Below are 17,516 nucleotides of genomic sequence, written 5' to 3'. Positions count from 1 at the left end.
ATTCTTACTTCCTGGCAGTTTGTTTCCCCCCAACTAATTCCACATGGCTTGAAATGCAGGATCATCTTCAACTGTATCATCTTGGGGCCAGTCTAATTAATATTTGTTTTTGGCATCCTCGATAATCCCTTGCCAGTCCTTCTTCTCCATCAGACCTTGCATTTCCTGAATATATCGATTGGAGTCTTCCAAAGCATTTATTGTCTAGAACTTATTGCATATTTACATCTGCATTAACCTGCTGCATCTCGACCTCCGAGAGTTTCTCATTGAGCAGTTTCAATCTAATATCTGCACTGTCTATAAACTTCTATAGGTTTCTCTTGGCCTGTAGGAGAGGGACGAGTCTTCTCTTATCGCCAGTTTGTTGATAGGCAGGCAACTGATCTTTGATCTTATTATTGATAATGCCTATATCACCATTTTTGGCTTTGACCATGTTATTGATACGATCCCTGCTCGTTTTTAGCTTTGCTTTAACAATGTCAACTTCATATACTTGCTCTTGCGCTTTTGATTTTAAGACTGACTCGAATTTGGCTTAATTTCGCTACTCCCTCATGCATAGAGAACCCATGATACAAGCTGATATTATAATCGATTTGTATCATACTTCTATCTATGCTTTACCAATAGCTAAGACATACCAATAACTAACACATAACTTTGCATGAAGAAATACTATCAATAATAAGTGTATTAAACATCATAATAGTGTCACTACGTTTATGTGAAACTAAGTTCGAAATAATTCAATAACTCAAATCATAAGGTATTTTTATCTCTTATCTTTCAAGATGTATCCCGTGTGATTTTGAATTGAAATGACGAAAACCTTATGGGATTTCTCTATGGTTTCGTTTCAGAGGACCTTATGCTCATCAAGAAGCCGATGCCATCCTTGTTGATTTCAGCAATCATGTTCCTAACATCTTCCACTTATGCTTTAATACCCAACAATTTGATTTTTCTTCAGTTCTAATTTAAATAGTCTTATTACATTTGAGTATCAATTGATCCTCCTCTATCACAATCAAATTATTCCTTGATTGCAAGAACATCTTCTCCCCTGATAAACCGACTTACATCAGTATCTTCGACATTTCGATACAACCCTAAAGATTCAACAATAAAATATATATTAAGTTTTCAACCCTCAATTTATTTCACATGATATGCCAATAAACATCCTATTCCTATAAAAACTGTGATCACTTATTGACAGCCAATTAGCCTACCTGAACAGTTTCCATAGTGAAACAGCATTTAATATTATTTAACCTAACATTTATGTTTTTAAAATGCATTAAATTAAATCCATGCTTAAGAGATGCATATAAAATAATGTTTCGGCATTAATTGCTAAGAGTAAGAACAGACAGTTGATAAATTGCAATTCTTAACAGCAGTTCATAAATTGAAAATAGCCAATAATTCATAGCTTATAATAAACATTAGTGAAAATATATTGAGCTAATTAATAATTGAAATTAATCAATTTGATAAAAAGGAGTTATTTAAATAATGAGGACAAATATTTTCTCATGCCTTCTAATTTGCATGTTCAGCACTATATACTCCACCAAGCTAACTCTAAGTATCTTATTTGTGACTGCTTAGACAAAACAACGAAACTGACTGACTACAACATCGAGCATGATTGGGACTCCATCTAACAAATGCTTGCCGCCAATAAATCAGAACCCATCACCTAGCTTCACGCCAAATAAACAATCATAACAGAGAAGGGCTTCAATAAACTACTTTATTAGTATAATCTGACCCAGCTCAAAGTGTTTAACATGACTGAAGTCTTCATCACTGAAAGACTTATGGCCAAATTCATCGAACAAGAGTTCTTCACAAACTTGTAAGTGTTGATTTTAGCACTCTGCGCAATAACTTCGCCGAGCCTGCAGACCATTAAAGCCGGAACTGCCAAATGGAAACATCTGAACTTATGGGGTATCACCATCAGATATGCATAGGCAATTTTATCAATAAGTAAGGCTACCAATATCTGTCGAGATTGCAATTGAATCAGCTCTAAGTCCTGAAAATAACTGCCACATCCTTAATTTAATAGTAATCAATTGATAGTCTGATAAGACTTGGGCTGAAAAATATTACAACCTTGAAAATCGGATTCACTGGCATCACCGGTAATAATTTATTAAGGCTGCTGAATGAAACCAATACTTCCAATCTTCAAGCATTATACATCAGTAATCAGATAATTAAGCAATAGATGCCAATGATTTCGGATTGGAGTTCTATGAACAGCTTACAAAATTAGACTTATCAAATCTATAAGAACTGTCATTAGACTCCCTTCTTATAGATCATACCGCAATCCCTTATTTCCAAACATGGAAGCTTCCAAAATTGAATACCCTAATCCTCAATAGCAACAATCTCGTCACCAAAGACATCCAATCCTTCCTCACCAAACAAATCATGCCCAAATTAACAAACCTTTCAATTAGTATAAACTTCATCATATAAAATAGATAGCAATTTCATCGATGCATAGACTTTCAAACATTTCATAGATTAAGGCTTCAAATTTAAGCATCTTAATTGTTAAACAGCAAACATCAGATCAAAGCCATTGGTTTATTTAGCAGAGATGGATTTATCGTAGTTGGAGGTATTGGTGTTCACTTATGCAATTGTGTTGCCTGAGGATATGGAGAACTTTATTAAGAAATCGAATTTGAGTTCATTGAGGTAACTCGATTTCAGGGGCCTACAAAACTCTGGGAACATCCTTCAATAGCTCTTCAACAAAAACTTATCAAACCTAGAAATACTGTCAATTCGAAGAATCGGCAATATAACCCTCGAATAACTTCATAAACCAAACATCTTCCCTGAACTCACTCATCTCGAATTATCTCTCACAGCCAAATACGATGCAGACTCCATAATTAAATTCATAAAATCCTCCAAAACTTTCGCACCCAAGTTACAACAGCTTCATCTACTACTCGATTAATTACAACAAATCAATGCTACATTTCATATTGTGAATAACCCCTATGATCTTGAAATCGATCTTCCTGAGCTTATTCTTAACAATATGCAATTCAGGCTGTAGAAAAATAAGAAGCCATTTGCAATATCCTTCAGTCATTATAATTTTACTCAACGCGCAATAACTAAACTGCCAAATTTGGGCAATAAAATGTAGACCATATAATAAGTCACATAAGCTAAGATAATTGACAGTTTAGATTATTCATAGATTATGGAATTAGAGATTCATGGCAATTGCTAATTTCTTCAAGCTGATAATGAGAAGAATGGAGGATGTCGCTTCCTGAAGTTGAAAAATTTGTTAATTCGAGGACTAAAGTATGATGGAATAATAAATTTGCAAAAATGCACAATACCCAATTTGTCATCCCTATGGATTACGATCTCGAAAGAACTTGTCAACAACTTCACCGAACATCCGAATATTTCTATTTTTTAGAGCCATCGCTTCCCCAATTTAATGGATCTCAAAATACATGCAGAAGAGAGCATGGAATAATTCAATGGTTTAAGGCAAATATTTCAAAAAGGAAATATGCAGCTGGCGGGCTTAAAGCCTATTAATGTGGGGCTCAGGGATTAAAGTTTAAAGCATGTGCTCGATAATGTTTAGGTTAGTCAAATTCGATAATTGGATCTTACTGCTAATTTCATCAAGAACCTGTCCATACTTGCAGAGTATAAACTAATCCCCACTTAATTATCTGGAGCTAATCAAATTATTGGACCAAACCTTATTGGCCTATGCCATGTCTCCACAGAGTTTCTATGGATTTTTAATATACAGTCATCCTCAATCAGCAATTAAAATTTCATCGATTACTTGACTTGTATAAATTCAGTATCCCCAAAAGGGTTCAGCTTCTTATAGAAACTATCCCTTTTGGATAACTACATTGAAACCGAGGGCATCTCACTATTGATATAGGGAACCTATTTACCACAAATCAAAATTCTGTAACTAATGGGCAATGTTGACCCATAAGTATTTAACACAGTCTTCATGAGCCGTCAATCGAAAAGACTCATATAGTTCAATACATGTAAATTTGGAGATATTCATAGATCGGAATTCAATTGATAGTATTAGCTCACAAATACCACCAGAAAACCCACAAAGAATTGAGTATATGTATTTTTAGGAGGAGTCACTCAGAGATGCGGATATTCAGAACTTAGCAAAGTTAAATTTCAATTCATTGTGGAAAGGCTTATTTGTATTAAAATATGGGAGCGAGTGCGAAACACTCAGAAGCTTAATGAAGATTACAAGAAATGTGGAATATGTGGGACTTATGTTTAACTAAACTTTGAGGAGTCTCGATTCGAAGTGTATTGGTAAGGAAGATGTGAAGGAGCATCTTATGCCTTCACAATTTTAAGCCTATGCCCCAGGGTATTACTACTCACTTCAGGAGTTCTTCGATTCTTATTTGAATCCTAAACAGTATCTCACATACTTGAAAACGGAATACACATACTTTTCGAACTCAAAAATAATTGAAATGGCATAACACTCCGATACTTTTGATCTATACTACCTCCAGCTCAAAGGAAACTAGCTCTCAGATCAAGCAGCACAAAGTCTCTTGAACCCATAAATAAAAGATATCTACGGTATCGACTTATCCAACAATTAATAACTAACAGGCCCAGCACTCCAGAATATGCGGCATTTAATCTTTCTAAATTTGTAAGAAATAGTTCTGTCAGACACTAGCATTGGTGATGAAGGATTAGAACATCTAATTACCAATTAATTTCCCATTCTTACTTCCCTAAAATTAAAGAACATTGACCTAACAAGTAAAGGACTAAAATTGTTGAATCGAATCATCGCTCCGAAATTGATTTCAATTGATTTATCGTGCAATGACTTATCTATTGCTGATTTGTCGCATTTGAATTTAACCCTGAAAAGTTTCCCGAAATTATAGGCCTTGTACCTATATCCGATCCTGCCAGGGTAGGGATATGAGAGGCTGATGGATGTGATAAATTGGGAGAGAGCTGATCAGATAATTCAGATTGTCAGTGACATTTAGTACCTACTGAATGAATTTGAATTCAATGAATAAATCATCGATGCTATGTAAACAAACTAAAGTGATCTCAAATCAGGAGAGTAAAGTACCAACAAAAATAAAATAAATAGTTAAAAGCTAAAGCCATAGAATTATAATGAAATTGAAATGGAATTAGCTCATCCCTGAAGGCATGAATCATGAATCATGATAATAAATAAATAAATAAATAAATAAATAAATAAATAAATGATTTATTGATTGATTTGAGATCTTTCTGTATATAAATAATATAAGAGATTAGTTGCAGATTATCCTATAAATGAGATAAAATAATCAAAATACTTTACAGATGCCGATATCGATCATTATGTTTTCGCTGCAAATGTTGTTTATAAATGATTGACCAAATTCGCCTTCTTCTGTGTTGCGCTGTCGTCCAGGAGCAATTGTAAATTTTTATTCAAATTTTTAGGGCATCCTGAATTTCTTTCGATATTGTCATATAGATACTCCAGAACAGAATAATCGCAATGAGTCTTCCACTCGATATCTTTCTTTTTGTTGCTGATTGAGTTAATATTGCTATTTGAATGTATTCTGTTCATGGGGGTGTCAAATCCGATCGACTGCTCCGATCCGATTAGTTACATAGATTTTCTGACATCTTCGATATCATAGTTTATTGAGTGTTCTTAGGAAGGGGGTTTTGGTTTGATTTCAGTTTCGGCCTCATTCAGTAAGATCCTTTTTTTGTTTTCTATGATTTGTTTCTTTTTGGAGGAGTACAGTTTTTACTCTTCGATTGTCGCTAGCGCCTTTGGCTACCATTACTTGCATAACACTTTTCGACGTAACTCAAAATTCTCGTCATCTTCTAAATTAATGCTTAATTATTTGTATCTGGTCTTGAATGGCTTTGTTGCAATAATGTTGTTACGATTGTTAAGGAGTGTATACAATGTTTCGTCTATGCGCAGAGTCAGATCTTTGGCGTAATCGTAAATTTATACATTGCTCATTTTGCGTATTCTGGATAGACCTTCGCTTACGAGATATTCCGGGTCGAGCTACTTGATCTCAGCGATGCCATAGAGTAGAAATTTGAATATTTTTTATTGGTTTTTGTCGCGGACAGAAGATACTTCTGATTCGGTGAGGTTAATTGGCCTACTTTTTTCATATTTTCTTAAGTAGGTCTCTAAGCTCTTAAATATTCGTTCTTTCTTCTGTCTTTTGATTTCCCCTTGGTCTGCTTCCTCACTATCTTTCTTTGAAATCGATTTGATCTTCTTGGCTTCCTTCTTAAGTTTCCACAGCCTGTCTATCTCCTCTTGCTCAAGACGTTCCTTCTCCAGATTTTATTGGTATATTTTCTTCATTTGTTCGAAATTGGAGTTATCGATGGACCGCTGAGTGAATGAGTCTTTCTTTTTGACCTCAATTAGATGCTAAATAACAGGCTAAACACAGTCAACAACCTCAATTGACATATTATTGAGATGCTAATTTTCGGAGACATTAAACTTTTAGTTGTCAAGCTATTCAATAATGGTGCCATGTTATTTGCGATGCTCTGAATCAGCATTATTGTCATTTGCAGATGGGTAGCTATATGACTATTGCTCTTTGTCGATTGATGGTTTGATGTTCATGAATGTAAAATGCGCTAAGTTGTTTGGTGTAATATATTATAGATACTAATTTGCTACTCACATATATACTTAACTCTTGCATATTTGGAGGGTAAATCATTCGATCATCAACAAGCTCCAACAACAACACAATATCTATTCGATTGTATTTGGCGAAATTATTGAACAAATAATAGGAATATGATGCAATCTCTATGTAGGCTTAATACTTTGAATTTGGTGATTGTTTATGTTGTCTATGTGGACAGCATTGTGAATATTACGATGATTTTATGATGTGTATAGGTTTGTGATTAGTTTTGTTTTATGGGGGTTTATTTCTGTGGATTATTTGTTAAGGCGATTCATATATTTGTCATTGTTTAATATGATTTCTATGGCAAATCAAATTATGAGTGAAAGAGAGTGAAAGACTTAAAGAGGGAAAGACTGAAAGAGTCTCGATATTGTTACAGCTAAGTTATGAGGTTCATGTATATTAGCATTATTAAACTGAATTTATTGTCAAAAAACGATGAACTTACGGTAGTCTGTCTCCCTCATATATTTATTATCATTCTGCGATGATGCTATTATTACTAAAAAGAAACTATTTATTAAACTTTTAGTACAAAATCAATTTAGAAATGTCGACTGTTTTTTGAACTACAACGATGCTTTCATCCAAGTCACAATTATAATCTCAAATGATCGTCATGTTTATTTATTTTATCCATTTTTCATTGCTACCAATAATCATAAAATTATAATTACATTTAACTTCTATAAGTAAAGTCAATATCCTTACTTAATCCAACAGGCAGCATTATCAATTTGGCAATATTTGCACTACCCTAACAAACTATATTAAGCACCATTACTAAATAATTGCCTTGATCAAATCTGAACATTTAGTCGGTTTATACTGAAGAAAAAAGCCTAAAATACTAAAAGAAAGAAATATAAAATCCACAATCAGAGTGAAAAAGCTCATAACTATGGAGTTTTTGTATATTGGCTGAGCTATTAGTTGGAGATCACTGTTTCTTCATCTTTATCTTCATCTTCAAGATAGTATTTTGGCAATTGGGGAGTTTTCTTCTTTGTAAGGGTATATACTTTCTTGATGTCTTTAATGTCCAATCTATGTACGGTTTTGCTGAGTTTGCTTAATAATTGTACGCATTTTTTTACCATATTCTTTTTTGGATTTCTATGAATAAATATTATAGATGTAAACTATTCCAACTAAATATCATTTAAAGAAATGTCCATTACTTATCATTTACATTTCTCGGCAGTTTCATCCCACACAAACTGTCCTTACTGTTTGATCATCTTATTTATTTATTTATTGTTGAAATAACTGCCCATTTAACTTGCAACTTCAAATTGTTTGTTGCATTGAGCATCTGATCTTCAAAGTTATGCCATCGCCAACTCCTAATCTAATGGCAATACAAAGTAACATAAAATAATCTGCCTCAATCGAACAAATCATCGATAAGAACCCACATACAAATGAAAATGCAACAAAAACTAAAAACAAACAGAAACAAAACATAATAAATCGATGAGTAGATTCCAATCTACCCTATGCAAATATATAAACACAATAAACAACCTAACAATCTATTGAAGTGCTACATCCCTTTACTATTGAAGTGCTACATCACCTTATAGTATATTCTATACAATAATTTAAGGACAAGCAAGCAAACCGACAATACTATTAAAATGATTATATGAGACATCATCAAAAGATCATCGACTAAGAATACTGATGACAAATGAGAATTAACAATGAGAAATACAATTAAAATACGATGATAGGAAATATTTATTGTTGTTGTTGTTGTTGTTGTTGTTGTTGTTGATGTTGATGATTTATTTGTTGCTATTGGCCAAATGCTGATGGAATATATATATATATATGTGATTGTTTCTATGATTGAAATATTTTTATATTGATAACATACTAATATTTTGCATTAAATTAATAATATTATTAAATATTAATGTTTAATACTGTACATTCAATATTTTTAAGATGTTTCTACAGCCATCAATCAATTACTCGATTTCAATACTACAATTGAATCTCACATTGACTAATATCACTTAATCATGGCTTATTTATCAATAGTTTCGTCTTATCTCCTTCTGTTGTATGGAGCAATGCTGCCAATAATGAGCACTTCCAGAATAATCCAATATATTCATATATAGAAGCTGATATCCAACAATAACAATATTCTATAACCCCGCTTCATACTTATCACACCCCAATGCTCCCCAAGATGATCAATCTGATGACAAATTCAAATATTAACAGCTTAATAATATTCTAAACAGCATTGAATAATATTATACAAACAGCCATTTGAATATTCTCCATAAATTATGAACATCTGGTGGTCCCCCAAATGAATATTCACACCACCTTGTCAGTTGTGAGTAATAATCGACAAATTAGACTCCTTATTGCATGCCAGAACAATGGACTTTAAATTAAATGCGAGAACAAATCGACAATCCTCCAAAATAGGCGCGAAAATTGACAAATATTTCGGATAAAGTCCATAACAAACAAAGGAACATAAATATGCTAATTTGCAATATTTGATTTTAATAGTGGTGTCAGAATTAGTCATTAATAATATTTCTGTGTTAAATGTTTGGAATTGAAGGAATTGAAATTTACTTCCCCAAAACCTATGTCGAACAGACCGAATACTGTAACTATTGTTCTAACTTAGAATCATTCAAGAAGGCTGGTAGTGGCAAATACACTAAAGGACTCGGCCAGCTTCAATTGAGCTTCGTTAATAGTTTCTAAGATATCAACTCGATATCTTTGACAGGTATTTGGATTATAATGCAGTGGTCAACAACCTGATGCGCAACTATAACATCCACCCATCTCAAGTTGGCAGATTGGAAGTTGGAACGGAAACCCTCATCGATAAATCTAAATCTACTAAGACTGTTTTAATGACCTTATTTAAAGATAACCATGACATTGAAGGTAGGTTTATTATTATTATTTAGGAGCGACCAGCATTAATGCTTGCTATGGGGCCACTAATGCTCTTATTAACACTCTTAATTGGATAGCTTCGCCCTATTGGGATGGACGTTACGGAATCGTTGTGGCCGCTGACCTCGCGGTTTATGAAGATGGGCCTGCTAGGGTCACAGGAGGGGCTGGGGCAGTCGCGCTGTTGATCGGCCCGAATGGAAAGATCACATTTTCCAAAGAAAGAGCAACTTTTGTAGATCATGTCTATGATTTCTATAAGCCTGTGCCGAGTATGAATAGATTTGATCATAGGCTCTGAGTATCCAACTGTTGATGGCAAACTCTCCATATAGTGCTACTTGAAAGCTGTCAAAGAGTGCTACAAGACTCTCAAGCTCAAAAGCAAGAACAAGAACATTCTCGCTGATACCGACTATTACTGTTTCCACTCACCTTTTTATAAGATGGTGCAAAAGGCTTTCAAGTAACTGATCAACCTGGAGGGGAATCTCCCTGATAGCGAGGTCAATCGGCTCTTCGAACAGAAAGTTGACCCCACAATGTTCATCTCCCGACGCTTAGGCAATATCTACACAGGCTCGCTTTATGCCAATCTAATAAGCTTGTTGACAAGCTCCGAACCCCTCAAAAACAAGAATGTGATGCTATTCTCTTATGGCAGCGGCCTCTGTTCGAGCATGCTGACTCTAAAAATAAAATAAAACCCTTTAAAGCAGGAGCAAATCGACAGTATCCTGAACAGACTCTCGAATCGTATCAAGATAAGCCCAGAATAATATACAAAGGTTATGCTCGAGAGAGAAACCAACTTCGGCAAATATAAGGGACCCATCAAGGTTAATCTCGAACATTTAGATGATAATGTTTTTTATCTCACTGAAATTGATGAACAGTGGAGAAGAAAGTATGATATTAAGAACCCGTCATTGACAGGCATTAACAAAAGAACGATATCGTCAATGATGCGCTTATAGAATTTAAACCAATATCTGGGTAAGAGCGAGTAGTTCACTAAATTCTTCAAACTGTCAGTGGCTGATCGGGTCTAGATTGTATAGAATAGAGTCAGTAAATAACTTAATCGAGCTGTTCTATAGACTGGAGGGCTCAGTGCATAGATCGCAGACACTATGATCGAAAATGTTATTGGAACTTTATCCCTACCTCTGTCCGTTGTGCCACAAATGGTTATAAACAATAAGAAGTATATCATTCCAATGTCCACGGAAGAGCCCTCGGTGGTTGCAGCATGCAGCTCTATTGGTAAACTGTTAGCCCCATATTCATTCTTTACTTCCTCAACTCCCAACATCATGATCGGACAAGTCCACCTCCCGAACACCAACAACATCGAAACATTTAAGCTGCTGTCAGAAAAGAACACCATAATTGAATATCTAAACGAGAGCTGCGCAAGTATGGTGAAGAGAGGAGGAGGAGTGACGGACATCAGAGTGAGAGAGTTGAAGAATACTAAGGCAACAGAATATTCACTCGATATAGTTATCAATGTGTGTTAAGCAATGGGAGCGAACATCATCAATACTCTTTGCGAAAGAGCAAAGGAGTATATATTAAGGATGGGAATAAAAACTGGAATTGCAATTCTTAGTAATTATTGCATCGAGAGGAAAGCAATTAGTTACTTTGAAATGCCAGTTTCTGATATGAGCTGGAAAGGAGTCCATGGGCAAGAAGTTGCTGAAAAAATACTGGAGGCCTATCACTTTGCCAAAAACGATAGGTTTCGAGCCGCCACCCACAACAAGGGCGTCATGAATGGAATAGATAGTGTCTGCGTGGCGACGGGGCAAGACTGGAGGGCTGTTGAAAGTGCAGCGCATTGCTATGCTTCTCGAAATGGATCGTATCAGCCCTTAACTCACTACTAAATCATAGAGAAGAATGGGTAGAAGATATTTAGGGGAGTAATCGAAATGCCGATTGCTGTCGGGACTAAAGGCGGAGTGATATAAAAAAATCCCATTTACAAAATAACTTTAGACATTCTGAACAATCCATCGGCTAAAGAGCTCGCCGAGATTATGGTAACAGTGGGTTTGGCCCAAAACTTCGCAGCCTTACGAGCATTAGCAATCGAAGGCATCAATAAAGGCCACATGGTCTTACACTCTCGCACCTTAGCCCAAAAAGCAGGAGTCCCCAAAAACATGATAGAAGAAGCTTGTAAGTACATGCAGCTGAAAAAGAAGTACGATTTGGCAACAATAGAATAATTCATGAGAATGGTTAAGCCAAAACTATGATCGACGACTAAACTTATAATTATTATTTGCTATGAGCTTATAATTTGCCGACACTTCTAAGTATAAATTGGTCGATTATTCACCTGATATCTTCATCGTGCTGAAGATTATGGGCAAGCCATACTTGTTGGTTAAAACTTGCTCGAATTTCAACAATGCGGCTATCTTACACATCCAAGCCAACACTCTAAAATATTAGGCCACTTTTCTCAGGCATATCAACCTTGGTTACGCAGGCAAGCTTACAGAACTGTCTTCGCATATCGGGGTCGAATTTCATCCTGGTTTTCAGAATTAGTGGCTCGCTTTGTTTTAATTAAGGGAATTCTAAGAACAATTTGACCTCAGATGCAAAATTTAAATTCCTCCATATGGACACTAAGTTACAATTAAAAAGTCAAACTTAAGGAAAAAGATCTCAAGGATTTCAAACTTGTTTAAGTATCGGGGATAAGCATTTTATTTTTTGGACGAATCTCCCGAGGACTAGAAGGGCTTTAATTTAGTGACTGACTTGAAATCAGAAATAGTGTATGGAATCACATATAACTGTAAATCGCTGGTGGTCTGTGTGCCAATGCATTCGATTTTATCAGAGAAGCCATGTGAGATTCGAATCCATGACACAATAAAACCACTACTGAAATCCACATGCTATGTTAGCTATCGAGGACATTACTGTACTGGCTTCTTATTAGATGAGAGCACAGTGATGTCAGCTCGGCATGTCATTCCTTTTTAGTCACGAAAAATAGGGTTAGAGGTTTCAGTACGCTTCTTCCCATACCATGAGGAACATAATGGGTATGTGGCTAGAATGGGTAAGGGCAGTGTGGATTGTTTGGTCATAAAGCTGCAGGATAAGGTAATTTCGCAGATCAAGACGGCAGGCATTCAAGAAGAGAAGACCGTGATATTTAATAAGTAATACAAAGGCCTTGTGGGCCAAAAGATTATGAGTCTAGGATTCGGCAAGTTTGCATACTCCCCCACAATTTTCAAAAAGATCTAAATTATTATGCCTACAATCGAAAGCGGCATCGTATCAAAAGCCATCAGCATCGGCCATAAGACCATTTTCATCAAAACTGACGCAGCTCTATTCAATGGCTTCTCAGGATCTGCAATATGGACGGCTCATAGCCTAGTGGGGATGGCAATCTTCATTCTGAAAAACAAAAACGACCATGCAAACTATAATCGTCACAATTTTTCATATGCAATCGAATTCATTATGCATTTGTTAAGCATAAATCAGAATTAGTAACTGATCTCAGAAATAAATGCGGAATTGTAAGAATTCGATCGGATTCAGACTCGGCATACAATTGGGATATTCCCCAAGTTATGAATGCAGGGAGTGAAAAATGGCCAGCTTCGATGATACTCTAATACAAAAGTTTATGAACTTATATGTTATGTTTTGCTGATGCGCATCTTAATGTATGCCTGTATGTTATGCCTGGATGTAGAGATGTGTATGTATGTATGTATTTATTACACTAATTGATTGGAATGAATATTTTATATGATATTCCTTATAGGTGTTGTTGGACTGATGATTAGCCATATTTAATGTTGTGTTGTGCATGATTTATTTTATTTTGATACTCATATAAATGCTCAGTATTCGATAGGTATTGCAATCTGATAAGATACCTTGAATGCAAATCGTGAAAATAAATCACCAGCATCATTAATGGTGTTTTCAAGATAAAATAGTAGTAATATTCATAGCAATATTAATATTAATATTAATAAAATAGATAGCAATAATTAATAATTAATTAAATAATAATAATATTCAATAAATAATAATAATAAATAATATTAATAATAATAAATAATAATATTAATAATAATAATATTAAATTAAAAGTGGGGATTTTAATTATATTGGATTAATTAAATTAATCAAAATCAATCACTAAGCATTAATAAGGGGAGCATAAACAATAAAGAGCTATACACAATCACAGTGACTAATAAACTTGCTCAGATTGTTTTTCTTCTCCTTCGAAACCAATAAATGAACCTAAAAATTAATCAGAAGAGGGAGCATCCTTACCTCTTGATTAACCTCTTTCCGATGCTCAGTTACTTATGTGGAATTGCCTGCTGGGCCCACCACAAACAAATGCAGAATGACTTACTGGACTGAATCCGATTCGGAGTGCGACAGACCAACTCAGCTTCTCCTCTTCGGATTTTAAGCCCAATCAATAATCTAATAATAATAACACTTCATCAATCATGTTTAAATAATGTCCGACTTGATCATCAATAAATTATAATATCTAATAACATATTCGCATTGCTATTTATTATTATTAATAATTATATTCGATTCTATTCAATTAATTATACTCAATTAATTGTATTAATGAGTTTAATTTATTTTGGAAGTATTTATGGGTGATGAGGAATTATGAGGATGCGATATAGTTTGAGGAAGGAAGGCGTGAGATTTTAGGTATTGCTGCTCTTCAATGGTCTTATGTTTATGTATATGTCTTATGAAGTATAAATGTATGGGTATGGGGATAGCCGGAGCCAAGCCTGAGCCGGAGCCTGAGCCGGAACCGGATCCATTCAATTCGCTTATATATTCATGAAAGAGAGCAATGTGTATACTAATACTCGATTATAAAACTCAGTAACAGAATGCAGCCAAATTAAGCAACTTCATACGTATTTTGTGATATCATTTAAATACTGAAAACTAAATCACAATCAATTACGGTTTTAATAGTAAATTTCATAGATAAAAAGTTGTATTAATGAAATTTTGTGTGATAAAATGATTGATATCATTTTGCAAAGAAGCCTTTCATAACTATTCTTGTTCCTGTTCGATCTCCAGGCCCATGTTAATGAACTCATTCACATCAAAGCCATCATTCGAGATGTCATGCTTTGGAGCATTTAATTCGACTGTCTTTCTGATTTGGGCTCTTGCTTCTTCATTGGCATTCACTTCAGAGCTGATTCCAGTGATGATTTCCTCAATTGTCAGAATGTTGTCCTTATTTTCATCATACGTGACAAACAATTATTTTAGCTATTCCACTGTATCAGAATTCTGGCTTATGCTTTCAGTTTCTTGCTAAATTTCATTAGCGTGATCGTGATCGTGATCGTGGTCATGATCGCCACAACATGTCGCAGACGCCAACAAAACAAATAGTAAAAATAATGTTCTCCCTAACATCGATTGCTGAATTATTACACGTTTGTCAATTATATTGATAAATAATAAGACCTATATATTTAAATATGCTTATTTGCTTGACAATAATCAGTTTCAGAATCCTCTGTAATTTGTCCCATAAGGATTATTGCCTGGGAATGCTGAGTTTACTCCTCCCATTGGCCCAGTACTATTGTACATTGCGGGCCCAGTTAACATCGGCTGCGTAGGCATCATCATATCCAGGTCATGGGTCACGAAATCCAAAGGTTGGTTCATTTTTTATTTAGCTTGTTGCTCATCTTTCTTTTCTCTGTCTTAGTTCTTTTTGTGGACGACCTCCACTCTTGTCTTTAACTCTGAAATGAGCTGAATCATATACGGCATGCAGAACTCATACATGCCGAATCTCCAAGCATACTCCAAGACTAAATCAGGCCTAAGGTAATCATAGCAAGTATATAGGGTTGCAGCGAAGAATTATTTCTATTTCTGCTCGACAAAGTATTTCAACAGCTCTTCAACAATTTTGGAGTTATCAGATTACTGGGCAGTGTCGATGGCATCTCGGTACATGAAATCTTTCTTTGAGAGATTGATTGATTGTTCGAATTTGCCATTCTTCCTGTAAAGATAAGTGGCGATTCTTCTGAATTCCAGTAGTTCATGGTTTTAGGTGGCCTTTGCAAGGTTATAGGAATCGAAATTGGGGAACTGGGTAATTGATTATCTTAACGAATCGTAGTCTTCGTTGTTCAAATAAAGCTCGTTGAGGGCTTCGTTGACTTACTTTGTGTTGGTTTGCTGGACAATCTTTAGGAATGGCTACACTAACTGCACAATACCCAATTTACGAATGGAATTTGTGCTTTTCACCAAATCAATCTTATTCACTAAAGCTTTAAGGAGTTCATTGATTTGAAGGGGCTGCTCCTCGAGATAGAAGTTGATGGACTTATAATAAAGATCATTATTGGCAACTTTAGTAATAAGACTCAAGAAGGTTTCATGGTTGAAGGCAGTTGGGGAATGATCAATCATTATAGTGATGGCTTGATCAAATTAGTTATAGTGAGAGTACAAGTAGACAGCCTCTTTCCACAACATGAATTTTTGGCAGGCTCGTAGCAATTTTGTGGTGTTCAGTTTTTGCATGTAAGTCTTGCAGTGCTCCATGAGTTTATCGGGTTTGTGTTTAGCATAGAGTATCGCAAGCTCGGTAAATATACCGATGTGGGCTCTCTCGAGGCCAACACCAGTCTCCAACAACGCAATCATTTCATGGACGACTCCCAGCGACTCATAATGTCGGATGAGGCCTTCCAGCTCATCTGGGTGAATGATGATGTTCATTGCTGCAGCATTGGCCAATTTGTACTACTGCGCTGCAACACAAGCCATACACAGTTATTTCCAGATTTTAGGGGTATTAGCTTTTCTGGCGGCTTCGATGGCAGCTGAATATTCCTTGAGCTGGATCAAGCACGAAGCGATTTTAGAGTTGTTCTTGCTGATGACGTAGAATATTTTGGCTGCCTGATACAGCTGAACCTGGAAACATCTATCCCCGACTTTTTGGCAATCTGTAGAGTTGGTGTTCGAGAGGAAAGTTTCAAGTTCGACGAGCTTATCCAGTTTGGCATAAGAGAAAGTTAATGCATTGTCGATGTTCACATCCTTGGTGGCTTCTCTCACCATCAGCAAATACTTAATGAAAAGAGGATATTGGAAATCTTTCTCTTCTCCTTCGGGTGAACTCTCCATGAGCCCGATTACTCTCATGTAGTAGGTATAATCTTTCGATTTCATGAAGGCTTCCATTGCAGAAACAATCTTCACATTGTTGAGATAAGTCTCTCCCAGTTTGGACCAAACAGTTGCATCTCCAACTTTCTCCGCATAATCTTCGGATCTTTCGAGATCGTTTAGCTTGCTAATGAGCACTTCAAGGGCCTCAACATGCATACTCAATTTCTTGTAAATAGTGAAAGCTTCCTCATAAAGGTGGTATCGGTCGTCTAAAGCAATTTTAGCCATTTCTGGGCCATCGTAATTATCCAAGCGATTGATATAGTCCATGACGCGGCTCTGATCGGACTTGATTGCCGTGATAATTAAAAGATTCTGAAGCTTCTTGTATTTTGAGAACTAACTGTTATGGAGCACGATCTTCTCGAGCAGTGCCATGAGCTCGACAGTAAGCTCAGCTTCCATGAAGGCTTGAACACAAGTGATCACCTCTTCTGGTTGTTTGCTCTCGGGCAGGGCTGTGGTGACAACCTGATCAATAATCTATTTTCTATGCTAATTCTCAGAGGA

At 35.5% G+C, this 17,516-nt stretch overlaps 2 pseudogenes; one reads left to right on the top strand and one right to left on the bottom strand.

The window, feature by feature from the left end:
• The first annotated feature begins 9,371 nt into the window (after nt 1-9,371).
• On the top strand, nt 9,372-10,820 carry LOC148298604 (hydroxymethylglutaryl-CoA synthase A pseudogene; annotated as a pseudogene).
• A 5,784-nt stretch (nt 10,821-16,604) lies between these two features.
• On the bottom strand, nt 16,605-17,276 carry LOC148298603 (clathrin heavy chain pseudogene; annotated as a pseudogene).
• Between the last annotated feature and the right edge of the window lie 240 nt (nt 17,277-17,516).

This window comes from Brachycentrus maculatus, unplaced genomic scaffold (assembly GCF_059751285.1).
Source record: "Brachycentrus maculatus isolate JH-2025_06_01 unplaced genomic scaffold, ASM5975128v1 h1tg001824l, whole genome shotgun sequence".
In the NCBI taxonomy this organism is placed as follows: domain Eukaryota; kingdom Metazoa; phylum Arthropoda; class Insecta; order Trichoptera; family Brachycentridae; genus Brachycentrus; species Brachycentrus maculatus.
This window is presented reverse-complemented; position numbering and strand designations above follow the sequence as displayed.